The 9,707-nt window shown below is 43.8% G+C and overlaps 1 protein-coding gene across 1 annotated transcript in view; it reads left to right on the top strand.

The window, feature by feature from the left end:
- Positions 1 to 7: 7 nt before the first annotated feature.
- Positions 8 to 9,707, top strand: part of PRSS35 (serine protease 35) — a 22,531-nt gene continuing 12,831 nt past the window's right edge. Inside the window, exon 1 of the mRNA XM_025215321.1 lies at positions 8 to 36. The gene's annotated coding sequence lies outside the window, so the exon portion shown is untranslated. The remainder of the gene's footprint in view (positions 37 to 9,707) is intronic.

The following is a 9,707-nucleotide window of genomic DNA, read 5'->3' as shown; positions in this document are numbered from 1 at the left end:
CTCCATCGGATCAGATTCTTCATTGGTTCTTAACAGGTAAGGTGAGAGACCAGAGCTCTCCCTTAGGCTCTGGGGTTGGTTTTCTCCTCCCATCTGCTCTCTGATCTCCTCTTCTTCCCTTTGCTACTCCTTCACTTCCTCTGACCCCCTGGATGTCTCCTCGGCATCCCTTAAATCCTCTTTTTCCCAGCTGGGTCTGCCATGGAAGCCTCCTATTCACTGCCCATCTGACCCAGCTGTTGCTTCTTTTGCTCTCCAGTGTGTTTTTTTCATTTCCTCTTTGACTGCACCGTTTTCCTCTTCTCGGGTTTGAACCCCGGCAGTTGGGTTTGCCACAGCAGCCTTTGATCTGCCGCGGCCTCAGCTGGCTCTTCTGATTGTTTCGAGCGTGGCGCTTTTCTTATCCATGCTTGCCACGGCTTCTCCTTTTTCCTGGGGTGAGTTTGTCCTTTTAGTTTCTTCCTTGGTAATCTTGTGACAGGGTGCTTCAGGCACCCTGTCATACAGAGATAGTCCTATAAACATAACAAAGAACCAATTCTGTCTCACAGATCTCAGAATCTAACAGACTAAACATATTGATTTGAGGATTTTGTAAATGAATCATGTGTTATTTTTATTTCAAAAGCCTTGGCTGAGAAGAGAAATGCATATGGGTGATAAATCTTATGATTAATATCAAATTTCCATTATAATTTGCAGCTATAATTTTCAGCCTATTTAAACTTGCATGAAATTCATATTACAGTAGAACTGCATACATCTGTTTTAATTTTATTGTTGAGTTTTTAACTATTTTAATATGGTTAAAGCAGAGCATGAGTATTTTGTAAGTGACATAGGACTAACTGGAAAGTATGGGTTAAAAGAGCTTTTCAAGAGATAAATACTGTGTTATTTAAATGCAGTTGCTGTTTATTCATTATAACTCTACACAATCATCTTATATCTCTTGATGCCTAAACCAAAGCCTAATTAAATGGAAAGAAAGTTTTTGACTAACTTCTGTGATTTTTGGATTTGCTCCATATTCCTAGATCAAGCAAATTCATGAACTAAATTTCACATTGACATGAAGTCAATTGGATACCAGAGAAGACAGAATGTAGCCTGTTATGTTTACCTGAGAAAGGTCTTTAAAAATAAAAAGCAATGATATAGTTTGCTAAGGTACTAGTGTTGTTGTCCAATGCAGTGTATGTGGTACTATGAAAGTGTTAATTTGGAAATGGCACTTTAAAATGTTGTTAGAGTATCCTATCCTATAATGCTTAACTGGGTGCTTCATTGCTTATGTTATGACTTTATAATCTGCTCTAGGTTTTGGATGTGAGGTCAGTAGAAACCAAACTTTTTCTGAAATATATACAGTTCATGTTATATTACATTCAAGTCAGCTCACCTGTTATTTTTCTAACTTTGTTAAACTTCTAACCATGCTCCTCCTAGAAACAGAGGTGCACAGGACAGTTTCACCTGCCTTAAGCATCTGTTTCCACTGTGCAGGGCTGGATCAGGAAGGGCTGCAGCATGAGCAGTCTCTCTTTCTCGCTTTAAGCTTGTATCAGAGAACCCTAATGAGGCAGGAGGTCCTTGGAGGCTGACATCGGCTCCAAAAATGGACAGCTTGAAAAGGTGTGCATTGTTCCTTCCACAAAGAGGGGTTGTTCCTTCAGGACATGATCCTTGAAGCACAAAGGAAGTCCATTCTCATGCAGGGAAAAGGTAACAGAAGGGCTGAGAAGCCCTCTTGGCTAAACAGGGAAATCACCGTCCTCTTAAGAAAGAAGAAAGAGGCTGATAAACAATGGAAGCTCGGGGGAAGGCCCCAAAGAGGACTATTCCACAACAGCCCGCATTTGCAGGGAACAGATACAACAGGCTAAAGCGACAACCAAACTTAGATTAGCAATGGGAATCAAGGACAACAAGAAGTCCTTCTTTAGGTACATAAGGAACAGGAGGAAAACAAATGGGAATGTGGGGCCATTGCTCAACAACTCAGGAGAGCTGGTTACCAGCACCCAGGAGAAAGCTGAACTCCTGAATGACTACTTCACCTCAGTCTTTCAACAGACCAAGGGGAAAACCATGCCAGGTAGAGTAGAAGATGAGCATGGTAGGAATAATCACCTTACTACTATTGCTGTAGAATTAGTGTATGACCAATTAATAAAATTAGACTCATAAAAGTCAGCAGGACCGGATGATTTTCATCTGAGAGTGCTGAAGGAGCTGGCCAAAGTCATTGTGGAACCCCTGGCAAAACTTTTCCACAACTTGTGGCGCTCTGGAGAAGTCCCTGAGGACTGGAAGCGGGCCAATGCCCATCCATCCACAAGAAGGGCAGGAGGAAGGACCCAGGTAACTATAGGCCAATCAGCCTAACTTCCCTCCTAGGGAAAATCCTAGAAAAGTTCATCAAGGAGTCTATCTCCGATAAGCTTGCAAAAGTTAAGATTCTGAATGACAGTCAGCATAGCTTCATCGTGGGCAGGTCTTGCCTTACCAACATTATCTCCTTCTATGACCAGGTAACTTGCTACCTGGATACGAGAGAGCAGGTTGACATTGTATACCTAGACTTCCAAAAGCTCATGGGATACTAGATCAAAGATGTCCTCACCATAAAATTGGAGGATTGTGGGCTTAACTCCGAGACAGTCAAATGGGTGAGAAACTGGTTGCAGGATAGGACCAAGAGAGTTGTAGTGAACAGATCTGTGTCATCCTGGTGAGAAGTGGGCAACGATGTCCCGCAGGGGTTGGTGCTCGGTCCAGTACTTTTCAACATCTTTATTAACGATTTGGGTGTGGGGGGTAAATAGCTCACTGGCCAAATTTGTGGACGACACCAAGTTATGGGGAAGTATGGTCACACTTAAAGATAGGCTGTAGTTACAGGCGGACCTAGACAGGCTAGCAAGTTGGGCAGATTGGAACCTGATGAAGTTCAATGTTGAGAAATGTAAAGAGCTCCACCTCAGGATGAGCAACCCCCAACACACCTACAGGCTTGGTGGCACCACACTGACTAGCACCACGAATGAAAGGGACCTGGAGGTAATAATAGACCACAGTATAAATATGAGCTGGCATTGCAATGCTGTAGGCAGTAGGGCAAATAATACTGTGACATGCATCAATCGATGCATCTCCAGCAAAACCAAGGAGGTGATTCTTCCACTCTGCTCAAGACTGGTGAGACAGCAGCTGGAGTACTGCATCCAGTTCTGGGCACCACACTTTAACAAGGATGTGGACAAGCTTGATAGAGTCCAAAGAAGAGCCACCTGTATGATCAGAGTCTTAAAATGCAAGCCATACGAGGAAAGGCTGAGGGATCTAGGACTGTTCAGCCTGAGGAAAAGAAGGCTGAGAGGGGACCTGGTAGCAGCTTACCACTACACTAGAGGAGTATATCAAGGGCTCGGTAAGCAACTGTTCACCAGGGCACCTGAAGGGAAAACCAGGAGTAATGGTCACAAACTCCTGGAAAATCGATTCAGGCTCAACGTTAGGAAAAACTTCTTCATAGTCAGGGTGTCCAGACCATGGGATAAGCTCACTCCAGAGGTGGTGCAATTGCCTACCCTGGAAATCTTCAAGAGAAGATAAGACAGTCACCTTGCTGGGGTCACTGGACCCCCAGTTATCTTTCCTGCTTGGTGCAGAGGGCTGGACCCGATGATCTTCCAAAGTCTCTTCCAGCCTTACAATCTATGAATGTATGAATCTATGAATAAGATTGATACAGCTATGTGAAGAAGATTGCCAGCTCTCTTTGGTTGGGGGAGGGAGGGGGGCACCTCTCAGCACTTCTTCCCAGAAGGATAGCAAGTTATAAAGCCTGGCTTGGAAAAGCTCTGGCTGGGATAATCTAGTTGGGGATGGTCCTGCTTTGAGCAGGGGGTTGGACTAGATGACTTCCTGAGGCCCCTTCCAACTCTAATTTTCTATGCTATGATTCTATTCTATGCTGGGATAGCATGTGCGTGACACGGCCCAATGCAATTGTGCATGAGCTGCATGGGGTACCTCTACCTGAAAGCAGTGCTAGCAACACCCATGGTAATTTGAGGCAGCACAACACTGGTTCTCAACCAGGAGTGATGCCAAATTCAAAAAAGTTAGGGAGAACACCCTGACTATGAAAAAGTTGAGAACTACTGCCCTGGGCTATGAATAGACAAGAGTTTTAGGGTTAGAGATGTGTTATGAAGGGACTTTTTAATGAGTTGACAAACTGGCTAAGAGGAATTTCTCTGGGAGCAAAAGAAGTAAGAAAAAAGTGAAACATCTGTGATGCCAGCTGAGCTGGAAAACTAGTAGTTCCTTTTTTTAAATTAGCATGGGAATGAAAAGAAGAAAAGAAAAGGGAGTTACCTGAATCATCTTAAAAGGATTTGGAAATAATCACTAGTTTTGGGGGAAAAAGATCTATTTATGGAAGATCAGAAGTTGAATGAAAGGCAGGAGCTGAAACTTCGACTTAATTACCACTCATGGACTGTGGCAAATGACTGAATATTAAATTTTTTACATGGACTTTTAACTCATGAATTGCTATACATAGTTACAAGGGTGTAGGTTGTAGCTGTGTTGGTCTAAGGGCATAGGCTGACAAAGTTCTTTGGGTGAAACTGATATCTTTTATTAGACCAACTTAAATAGTTGGAAAAACATTTCCTTACAAGCTTTTGGGTTTAAAAACCCTTTATCAGGCTGAGGAAGCCTCTGCAGTTGGTGAAGAGTTGCTGTAGTACAGAAGAAAACCCCCCACGAATCGCACACCGCTGGTTATGACACATCATCCCCCCCCTCAAACCCATATGGAAAATCCTCAAACAACTGCAACCCATACTAGAAGGAGACCCTATTCTTAAAGAGATCTTCCCAGAACCACCCATCTTAGCCTTCAAACAAGCACTGAACCTCGCTAACCTCATCACCAGAAGCAAACTTCCTCAAGCCCAGAACACATCAAATGGATCCAGACCATGCCATGACAAGAAATGCAAAACCTGCCAACACATCTCCACTACCCCCACAATTACTACACCCCACAACAGAACCATCAGTATTCCTGGATCTTACAGCTGCACCTCCAGAAATGTAATATATCTCATCCAATGCACCAAATGCCCTAATGGAAAATACGTAGGAGAGACCAAACAACTGCGCACCAGAATGAACGCACACCGGAAATCTATCAAAGACAGGAATACCCAAGTACCTGTGGGGGCACGTTTCTCACAAGACAACCACTCTCTCTCCAATCTCTCAGTCCTGATCCTGAAAGGAAACTTACAAAACACTTTCCAGAGACAAGCCTATGAACTCCACTTCATCAACCTCCTGGATACTAAAAGTCATGGACTAAATATAGACATTGGATTTATGACACATTATAACCTGCCTGCCATCTGACTTCCCAGGTACCGCTCCACTATTTACCTACTACAGCTACCCCCCATGCCCCAGCCTGTCTCACCCACTGACTCCTCAATTTACATCTTCACTACATACCTGTTTTGTATGCATACCAGCCCAGCCTCTGGCTTCTTTACTATTCATTCTATCCAGGAAGAGCGCACACCAACTGCAGAGGCTTCCTCAGCTTGAGGAAGGGTTTTTAAACTCGAAAGCTCGCTAAGAAATTTTTTTCCAACTATTTAAATTGGTCTAATAAAAGATATCAGATTCACTCAAAGAACCTTGTCTGCCTATACACAGCTATGAATTTTTCCTTTTAGTTTTCTTTAATTGCAACGCACCTGCCTATTTCCTATTCCTATATTTATCTATAAAGAAACTTCTTGTGCAAAAGTCTATCTGTGATGAACTTCTAAATAATATTGCTGTGTTTTTTTCTTAGTAAAATAAAAAATATTTTGTATGAATGCAAAAGCCACATGAGCGCTGCATCAGTTCACCAGACTTTAAACAGACAGACCAATTTCCAAATGTGGCTGCCTATGTTATCCTGCATATATTGCCCCAGTGAAAAATGGAAGCTACCCAATTTAAATAGTCAAGGTGAAAATATCTAATACACTTCATGTAGAAAAGGTATAAGATGTCCTGTAAAATATTATTGGAAAAAAACTGTGGATCGCCAGCTACCAATTTTAGCCTGAAAATACTTAAATAAAATAACTTCTGTGAGATCCAGCCTGCAACTCTGATGGCAGACAACCACCTGGGAAACCAAAAATATACTGAAAGTTTAGGAGAACAGTTTTAATGATAAGCACAAAAAACACTGACAGAAAGCTAATGGATTTTAGAGCTAGTTCTGACTTTTTTATTCTAACATGGAAAATTTCAAAAAGCAACTGACTTTTTAAGCTCACTCCCATGTGAATGTCTATTAGTACAGAATATCAAACTTATTTTGGGGGCATGTAAAAATACCAGAGAGGTTCACTAAAGGTCTAAAGATATAATATTGCTTCTAAAAGATAAAATTAGGATATCGCAAGGATTTAAATAGCAATTATCTACAGCAGTATTCTATGTCTGATACAGTACAGTAATCTGGGGTAAGTTCATTTTCACAGTCTAAGGGGTGGGCAATTATTTGGGCCTAAGGGCCACATAGGGAGTCTTGATGAGTTATGGGCTGGATCAGCCCCGCCCCCCATCTCTACAACAACTCACCAAAACTCCTTATAGGGCTTTGGGCAGTTGGGGAAGAGTGTTTGGGAGTGGGACAGGTGCAATCCACTCCCTGCATGCCCTGTCCTCTGGGGACAGGGGAGGGGTATGTCAGGGACTGCCTGGGCACTAGGTTCCAGGAGCCAGCCAGGGTGAGGAGAGGGAAGTGGAGGTGGGGATGCATGCAGCAGAGCTTGTCTGGTCTGTGACTGCCCCTGCAACACTCCACATGGGGCTGAGCCCTGCCCACAGTGAGCTGCCATTTGAGCCCACTGGCCTGGCCCCAGCCAGCATGCAGCTTCTGACAGGGTTGCAGCAGTTCCTGGTGCAGCTGAAGCCAGTTGGCTGCTGCTCTGCTCCTGTTGCTTCCAGCAGGAGCCACCCAGCAGAAGCTTCCCCCCTGCCCACCTGGAGCAGAGGCAGAAGCAGGGGGAGGAGCTGCTGGAGGTGAGGAGAGCAGAGCAGCACCTGTCCAGCTGCAGCTGCACTAGGAACAGCCCCACTGGAAACTGTGCACTCTGGCCAGGGCCCAAGCTGGTGGGACCACAGCATGGGCTGTTCTGCTGGGAGTGGAGGGAGCTCAGTCCCATGCAGAATGCTGCAGGAGCAACCCTGGGTCAGATCCAGTCAGTTGGCGGGCCGTATTTTACCCACTCCTGGTCCATACACTATAATTAGTCTTAGGCTAATTTTGTTTTTATAGAACGAGGACATTTTTTGCTTACAATAATTTAATTGTATTTCCACATAATAAAGTAGCTAAATTACAGCTAATAAATATAGTAAAGTAGCAAATGTAGCTAATAGCCAGGGACATTTAAATCCATTAAAAGAAATGAAATTCCTTATAGTTCACTTAAAAGTCCATGTTAGTAAAGATACTAAAACAAAATTAAAGATATCTAGTTATGCTTCAGTTAGGAAAGTATAGGCGTAGATGTGCCTACATTTTTGGTAAAGACTTATTTTTCTGCAATGTTTTACAAAGAGTATTTTTTAGTTACTATGGGACTGGTGGGAGTCCTTCAAACAACTGCAGATTTTAGATCAGACCTTTATATCTCATGAATACAAAAAGGGTGAGCGTGCAGATGAACTAAAATAATTAAAAATCACTAAAATCAGTAAAAGTTTGAGTAAATTTACAGAAATTAAGTAAATTTATTAAAAACAATTCTAGAATTTTTGAGCTTTCTAGACCAGCCTGAGAAACACAAATATTAGACCCCAGAGGCATAACTAGCCATTTTGATGCCCTGGGCAGAGATGTTCTTAAGTGCTGGAGTGTGTGTGGGGGAGGGGAGAGGGTGCAGTGGGGTGGAAGTGGGTGTTCATCACCAGTATGTGTGTATGTAGGGTTCAGAGTGCTGTAGGATGCTGCCGGTGCCCCCTCCAAATCAGTGCCCAAGGCTAGTGTCCCACCTGCCCAGCTACTGGTCACACCTCTGCCTTTTGGCTCAAAAAAGGCTATTATTTAACTACTGAAAAGGTTGTGTCCAATATGCTTTTCATAAATCCAAGCTCTGAAAGAATAATAGCTGTGAATACTTGAAATATGTGTGAAGATTGAAGTGTCCTAATCAGTGGCTCAACATTTTTTTATATGTTCACAATATACATGGTATGCAATATAGATAACATCTGGTACCCGTACTTTTTTGGGATGGAGGGGGGTGCAAACCTGAGGTGGGTTGCCTGTTCACATTAAGTAACTCCAAATCAGTTCAGCAGTTACTGATGGAAGCATTTTGGTGATGTTTCTAAGGCTCCTGCTACACATTATATATATTGTACAATTCATTGGTGAATTGTGCCATAAATTTAGACCTGCCACTTATACAAAGTAATTATCACACAACTGGTGAAGCATGCAAATAAATGTAGACCTGCTGCACGTGCAAAATACAAGTGCCACAAGTGCAAAATTATCACACAATGAACTGAAGTGTGCAATAAATTTACACCTGCTGTGCATGAGAAGTAACTACCACAATAAAAATGACTATTCTGCTGTAAAAAGAGCTAACTAGCTATAAAGTTAGGGCTTGAAAATGTATAACAACTCTATAGCTGGTTTGTGGCCAGCTTTAATTTGAATGTGTAGCGGGGCTCTGACACCGTTTTACCTACAGAATTAAGTGACAACCAGAGGAAACAAACTGCAGGACCTAAAGGTCCACCTGGACTGCTGTGCAACCAAATTCAGTTAGGCCTTTCCTATGGGTTTCTATACATTTTTTTTTTATTATTAATATATTTTGTGTTCTAGGTCAAATCAGCCAAATCAGGTCCAAATCATATCAACTGAGCAGAACTCAGTTGTTCCAGAAACCATATTGATTGAGCAGGCAGAACTCAATCGTTCAAACACCATGGATGATGCTACAACTGGGGAACGTCCTCTGTCCCTGGCTCACACCCTGGCACTTCAGATACTCCCAAATCCATTGGCAGGCATCCTACATGCAGGCCCAAGCCCGGAGGTCTTGGGATTCAGATGCCCCCAGACACTACAGCAGGGTTGGGCAAAATGCAACCTGTGGGCTGAATGCGCCCTGCCAGGCTGTTCTATCCGACCCGTGGGGCCCCTAAAAAATTTAGAAAATGAATATTTATCTGCCCTGGGCTGTCTGTCATACGGCCCTTGATGGCTTGTCAAAACTCAGTAAGTGGCCTTCTGCCCAAAATAATTGCCCGCCCCTGCACTACAGCAAGCACCCTCCAACCCAGACTCCATAGAAGACTTGTGTGTGTATGTGTGGGGGGGGGGGCACGTGCCCCCCCGACATGGCCTTCCCTGCTGTCCATGCTGCCAGCGGCATCTGCGGGCGCTCCCCAGACTCAGGAGGCACCAGCGCTCACGCCAGACTCTCGGCCTCTTGTGGGCTAGGATGGGGTGTAGGAAATATCTTAATTCCCGGACTAAAGAGTCTGAGTTTCTCTACATTTGCCTCAGGCTCTTCTTTCTCTCTAGCCTCTCCAAAGTGCCCGTTCTCCCGAGGCAGGAGCTGGGGAGCGCCCCGCCGGGGAGCGCTAGCCCAAGGCCG

Source organism: Alligator sinensis, unplaced genomic scaffold (genome assembly GCF_000455745.1).
Source record: "Alligator sinensis unplaced genomic scaffold, ASM45574v1 scaffold180_1, whole genome shotgun sequence".
NCBI lineage: Eukaryota > Metazoa > Chordata > Crocodylia > Alligatoridae > Alligator > Alligator sinensis.
This window is presented reverse-complemented; position numbering and strand designations above follow the sequence as displayed.